The 6,935-nt window shown below is 45.2% G+C and overlaps 1 long non-coding RNA gene across 1 annotated transcript; it reads left to right on the forward strand.

Moving 5' to 3' along the window:
• Positions 1-4,725: 4,725 nt before the first annotated feature.
• Positions 4,726-5,843, forward strand: LOC139027312 (uncharacterized). Its single transcript, XR_011479399.1, has 3 exons — positions 4,726-4,759; positions 5,204-5,324; positions 5,498-5,843. It is a non-coding gene; the product is annotated as an uncharacterized lncRNA (long non-coding RNA).
• The last annotated feature ends 1,092 nt before the right edge of the window (positions 5,844-6,935 follow it).

A 6,935-nucleotide genomic window follows, 5' to 3' on the forward strand; every position in this document is an offset into this window, starting at 1 on the left:
ACTCTGGGGACACACAGGAGGCTTGGTGCGTGGTGTAGGCACTTGTGGTAATGGGCTGGAGACCACGCCACCATTTGGACGAGTTGCGTGGAGGAGGAACAGGGCTCTGGAGACACACTGGAAGCCTGGTGCGTGGTGTTTGGCACTGGTGGAACAGGACTTCGGGCGGGGAGGTGGCGCCGGAAATACCGGACCGTGCAGGCGTAATGGCTCCCTTGAGCATTGAGCCTGCCCAACCTTACCTGGTTGAATGCTCCCCGTCGCCCGACCAGTGCGGGAAGGTGGAATAACCCGACACGGCTATGTAGGCGAACCGGGGAACCATGCGTAAAGGCTGGTGCCCATGTAAGCCGGCCCAGGAGATGTACTGGTGGCCAGATAGGTAGAGCCGGCTTCATGGCACTTGGCTCAATGCTCAATCTAGCCCTACCAGTGCGGGGAGGTTGGAGAACCCGCACTGGGCTATGCACACGTACAGGAGACACTGTGCGCTCTCACTGCGTAACACGGTGTCTGCCCGTACTCCCGCTCTCCACGGTTAGCCCTGGGAAGTGGGCGGCAGGTCTCCCTACCTGCCCTTGGCCCACTACCTCCTAGCCCCCCCCAAGAAATTTTTGGTAGTACTACCGGGCTTCACAGCCTTGCTCCGTGCTGCTCCTCTCATATCGCCGCCTCTCTGCTTTTCGCTGCCCTCCAGCTCAGCTTTGGCGGCGGCGATATTCTCTCAGGTTGAGCCCAAGTCCCATTTCCATCCAATTCGTCCTCACTCTCCAGAAATCCTGTGTAAGGTGGGTCCTGTTGCCGTTTCACCACGCCTCTTGGTCCTTTGTTTGGGAAATTCTGTCACGATCGTGTGGTTGAGAGACGGACCAAAACGCAGCATTTGAAGAATAAGCCATCTTCCTTTTATTAACACCAACGAAGTGAACACGACACAAAACACTATAAAAACTAACAAACAACAAAACGACCGTGAACGCTACAAACGTTGTGCACATATCATACAGGCTACAAACGTTCTACATAGACAATTTCCACAAATACCTAAAGCCTATGGTCTCCTTAAATATGGCTCCCAATCAGAGACAATATGACCAGAACTGTCTCTGATTGAGAACCAAATCAGGCAGCCATAGACTTTTCTAAACACCTACACTCAACCATAGACTATACTAGACACATACACTAAACCATAGACTATTCTAGACACATCCACTCAAACAACACCCATACACTCTAACAAATCCCCCTAGACACTTCCAACCACCCAAGACAATACAAAAACTAAACCACTCAAGACACTACAGCTCACTACTTAGGGATAGTAATATAGCCAAGGACATAATGTCGGCCTGACAGCGGCCAGACAGATAAAAGTGTCAAACCTATAAAGTAAAATTAGTCATCTAGACTCGATACATAGAGAACAGACAAGTGTACATTGTTTCTAAGATGAAAGTCTTTGGCTGCAACAGCCGAGACAATCTCAAAATGCACCGATATTTGTACACTGAAATGATCATGGCTCTACGGATACAAGTCTTGCCACCTCAGTTCCGCACTCAACAATCGGTCAAATACAATCGTTGATAAGTCGGTCGTTCACTTAGGCGACTTGCCCGTAGTCATCGACTGTTTACCTCTTGTAATGTTGGATCATTAGAGTGGTAGATCGAGGTGTTTGCGACCTCTAAGTATCAACTCAATAGGTGTTTTACAAGCGCGGATAGCAATCACAGTGACTCTGAGCCCGTTTCTATTCTTGGAATGGCACAAAGAGGATGTACCCTGGGTCAGATGAGAACAAAGTTTTATATACGTGGAGATACAGTCAATATGTTATGTTGCATATTTGTGGAATAAAATGGCTTTTTGGGGGGGGGTTATAGATACTTCAAGCGGGCGGTCTTGTTTGTACCAAAGCAGGCAATCAGATGGCCTAGGAATTTGTAGCACAACTAGGACTGTTTGCGATAGAGAAGCCAAATGAATGTATTAGACTTGTTGGTGATAGTCTTTATGAATGCTTATCCGTGCTTAGCTTAAACATATACTTATACGGTCTGTTGAATTGATACACCCATTGAAGAAGTGATGAAGGCAGACCGCATAGAGAGCCTGGACCACACCACTGGCCTTAATAAGTCTGTTGACGTGGAACTACCGTACCTGAAGAAGTCGATGAGGATCCATCTGGCGCACACACATCTGGGCCTTAATAATTAGATCTGTTGTATGGGACACAATGAAGTACATGTGATGAGATCTCCATCTGAGCACAACAGTTCTGCACCTTATCATTTGGGTCAGTAAAGTGGCTCCTCCCTGTTGATGGAACACCATGTAAGAAGAGATGAGGACCCCTGGACACCCACTGGCCCTTAATAAGTCTGTTGATGGAACACCATGAAGAAGAGATGAGGACCATGGACAACACTGGCCTAATAAGTCTGTTGATGGAACACCATGAAGAAGGATGAGGACCCCATGGACACACACTGCCTTAATAAGTCTGTTGATGGAACACCATGAAGAAGTGATGAGGACCCACTGGACACACACTGGCCTTAATAAGTCTGTTGATGGAACACCATGAAGAAGAGATGAGGACCCACTGACGCCACCACTGGCTGAATCATATTCAATGAAATTACGTTGAACCCAACGTGGAATATGACGTTGAACTGACTTTCTGTCACCCAGTTATGACTGAAACAACCACCATGTCTAGCAGCCAGTCCACTTCTTCTGTCTAATAAAATCTATTTTCTGCACGCTAGTAAAGTCACCAACAGTTTCTGAAAGTTCAGGATCAAAGTAGTAGCGGTAGATGGAACAACACAAGAGCACCTGGGCTCCCATCTCCCACTGCAATATAAATGCATCAACAACACAATTCATATTGCATAGCCTGTCAAATCAAGCGTGTTTTATCCTTTTCAAATAGGCTTCTGAACGGTATCGTCCAAACCAAGACAAAGGTTCTGTGGCTCTCAAGGGCATGCATAAGGCATGTGGTGTTGAAAACAAAAAACGGCGGAACTAAAAAAGTGACTATTGTTTATTTAATCTTATGTTGTGTACAGTAGCTCTTGACTTATCCAGCAGAGACATCAGGAGCAGGGGGGCAGGTATGGCAATAGGATAATTGGCTAAGTGGCTAGCTTCAAAGCAAACATAAAAGTGCTAAAAGTTTACAGTTTCACCACAACAACTGCAACCCCCCCCCCCTCCGAAAAAAAAGGTGTTAGACCCTATGACAGCCAAGCTAAAAAACAGGTAGTCAACCCAAGATTGGGTCCCAAATGGCACCCTATTCCCTATTAAAGTGCATATATAGTGCACTACTTTTGATCAGAACCCTCTGGGGCCTGGTCAAAAGTAGTACACTATATAGGGAATAGGGTGCCATTTGCGACGCAACCCAAACCTGTAAAGTCTTCTCCACTTTGTTTTCAGAAGGCAGTTTTTGCTTAAACAAACAGTGGTGTCTTACTTKATTCTGCCCGGCAACAGTCCTCTTAACTCAGTGACACCTGCCTGTCAGAGTGTCAGCTATCGATGACGGACAACGTGTCCAGGAACAACACTACCTTTGTGTGTGTCCCTTGCGTGCCAATCTCTCAGAGGACAGGAAATGGGGGGGTGGGGCTCGCACAGGAAATGACCACATATAGATTCTAGAATCCAAAGGGCAGGAAATGTTTATATAAGGGTKTTTTATCAATGCATAAGAATTACTCAGGGAAACAGAGATTATTTGAAGATAATCCAAAAGGAAGATCATAAGGATTATTATAATTTAGTCCTGCAAAAATAAGGCAAGCAGAGTTTTGTTAGTGTTCATAAATTTGCTGTTTCTTTGCAGCTTGCATCAAAGGTAAACATAGGCTAAATCATTGATGGTAAGACTCTGTCTGCCTCGCAAGATAAATTCAAAATCATTTCTGGGAACCCTCTTATTTGGACGAAGCACATTATTTTACTTTGGCAACTGGTTATTTGGACTTGCAGGCCACTCCTAACCTCCTAGGTTTACAGGTATGTTACCAGACAGAGAGAGAGGAGGTATTTCCTGGTGCGGTATTGTTTTTTCAAAGAGACACACAATAAACACAATTGTCTTTCATGTGCTTCCCCAGTTGTTATTTTAACCACAAAGTCTCCACAATGACTACAAATTAGCTTAAATGTATATTACAAAGTACCAAAAAAACTGACAATATAATTCCCCTAGCCTGATCTCTAAATTGTGTTTATACACAATATGCCAGCTCATGCCGTAAAGTCATTAAACAGGTATTATTGTTTACCGCTGTAATTTGACGAGACACAAAAGGGAAAGAAAGTAATGTCATTTCCGTGACCTCACAGCAAAATCATGAACAGTTTTAGCTTGTGGCGCAGCGAAACCAAGAGGGGGGTATAATTCTTATTTATATAGTGTTCCCTAGAGAGATCCTCAGCTTTAAACCAGCAAACCTGAGCTGCCTTTTGCTGACAAGTTGTGTGTTTTCAAAAGAGTTAGTGGTGCTCATAACTCTAAAGAAATTAAAGGTGCTTTAAGTTTTCCATGAACTGTTCAACTGAGAAGCCCTAACAGTGAGGCCTAGGTTTCTGTCTGTGTATTACCATTAATAACACAATAACCAAAGACTGGAGTTAGTTCTTGGGGAACAGTATTGTAGCCTATGTCTTTGTGAGGAAAATAACACACAATATATACAACACTCATCCACCACCCCAAGCTCTGGTACACGTAAGTACCCACTGTGTGATTCTGTCTAGTAACTTTCTTCACTACCCACTGTTGTATCTGTCTAGTAACTTCTTCCACTACCCACTGTTGTGATTCTGTTTGGTAACTTATTCCACTACTCACTGTTGTGATTCTGTCTGGTAACTTATTCCACTACTCACTGTTGTGATTCTGTCTGGTAACTTATTCCACGACTCACTGTTGTGATTCTGTCTAGTAACTTCTTCCACTACTCACTGTAGTGATTCTGTCCAGTAACTTCTTCCACTACTGGAAAAATAAAGCAAGCACACCATTTTTCTTCAGGAAAATGAACTTTTCCAGTTACTATTTATCATTCAAAATGATGTATATATATTTATATATATATATCACTGTTTGCACTTGGCAAGAAGAAATAAACCAAGATTTGTGAGGGGTTGTCGCTGTGTGTTCTGTGTCCAGGTCCTCCCACCACACGTCTCTGGACCAGAGTTCTTCTCCTCTGGGAGGCATGTCTCCTGTCTGCCACTACACACTCCCTCCCCTCAGGACGGACAGGACGACTTCCCACTGAGGAAAACAGGTACGGCCACACACTCCCCTCCTCAGGACGGACAGACGATTCCCACTGAGGAAAACAGTACGGCCACACCATCCCCTCCTCAGGACGGACAGGATGACTTCCACTGAGGAAAACAGGTACGGCCACACACCCCCTCCCCTCAGACGGACAGGACGACTTCCCATGAGAAACAGGTACGGCCACACACTCCCCTCCCCTCAGGACGGACAGGACGACTTCCCACTGAGAAAACAGGTACGGCCACACACTCCCCTCCGCTCAGGACGGACAGGACGCTTCCCACTGAGGAAAACAGGTACGGCCCCACACTCCCCTCCACTCAGGACGGACAGGACGACTTCCCACTGAGGAAAACAGGTACGGCCAACACTCCCCTCCCCTCAGGACGAACAGGACGACTTCCCACTGAGGAAAACAGGTACGGCCACACAACCACGCCAACACCCAAGCATAAAAACACAAACACACACACACACGCACGCACAAAACACACACAACAACGCACACAAACATACGCACACACACCACACCCACACACACACACACATCAAATGTTATTGTAACTGGGCTGAATACAACAGTGTACATGTTACAGTGAAATGCTTACTAACAAGCCCTTTCCAACGATGTCGAGGTCAAATTTGAAAACAAAAACCCAACAGCAATAAAGCACACCAGAATGAAGCTATATACAGGAAGTAGCAGCACCGTAGCAATGTGCTGGGGTACGAGGTAGTTGAGGGAGGTACATGTAGGCAGGGGTAAAGTGACTAGGCATCAGGTCGAAATCGAGGTTAGTAACTGACGATCTAATGTCCAAAAGTAATTGGCGATCATAGAATGATAATACTATGAACTGCTTGGCGGTCATAGATGATAACAGTATGAACTGCTTGGCGGTCATAGATGATAATAGTATGAACTTTCTGTTCAGAAAAAGGAAAGGTAAACATGAAAAAAGTTGGGACGGAACTCGTAAACGGCGACCATGTCGCGTACAAACAGCATACACTCAACCACACACACCAGCATAAATTGACCATACTCAACCACAATCAAACTACTTCTAACACTTAATTCCAAATGAACTGCAGGACATTCCAAAGTCTTTTATATCCTTCTATTCTCATAAGTATTAACATTAAGATATGTGTGGATAAATCTTTCAACAGACATCTTGTCCTCAACCAGTAGTGTGGTCTGTCTGCAGGGTGGTACAATTACCTTCCATCAATGAGTTATTAATACAATGAATGTGCTGTGACCTCTGTCATCCCAGGGTTACCTCTGTTTATCCACACAGCATTTCCTGACCATACTGATGACCTGCTAATGACATCAGTTAGGCCTATTATGACCTTGAACCTCCACCCCGCCCCCAAGGCCCCTCTCACCCCTCGTACCCCTTCAGGGGACCCCTTACTCAAATAATGGGGAGGGGTTACGAGGTAAGCCAGAGCAGTAATATCTATCAGAATCCTTCCCTCCTATTTGACCTCTCCTAACACAGAGCCAAACGTGTGCAACACCGACAGAACACTAACACACACTGTTGAAATAATCTACAAAACCAATGCAATCTTTTTTGTTGTATTGTAAGTTGATGATCGG

Source organism: Salvelinus sp. IW2-2015, unplaced genomic scaffold, assembly GCF_002910315.2.
Source record: "Salvelinus sp. IW2-2015 unplaced genomic scaffold, ASM291031v2 Un_scaffold9574, whole genome shotgun sequence".
NCBI classification, from domain to species: Eukaryota; Metazoa; Chordata; class Actinopteri; order Salmoniformes; family Salmonidae; genus Salvelinus; species Salvelinus sp. IW2-2015.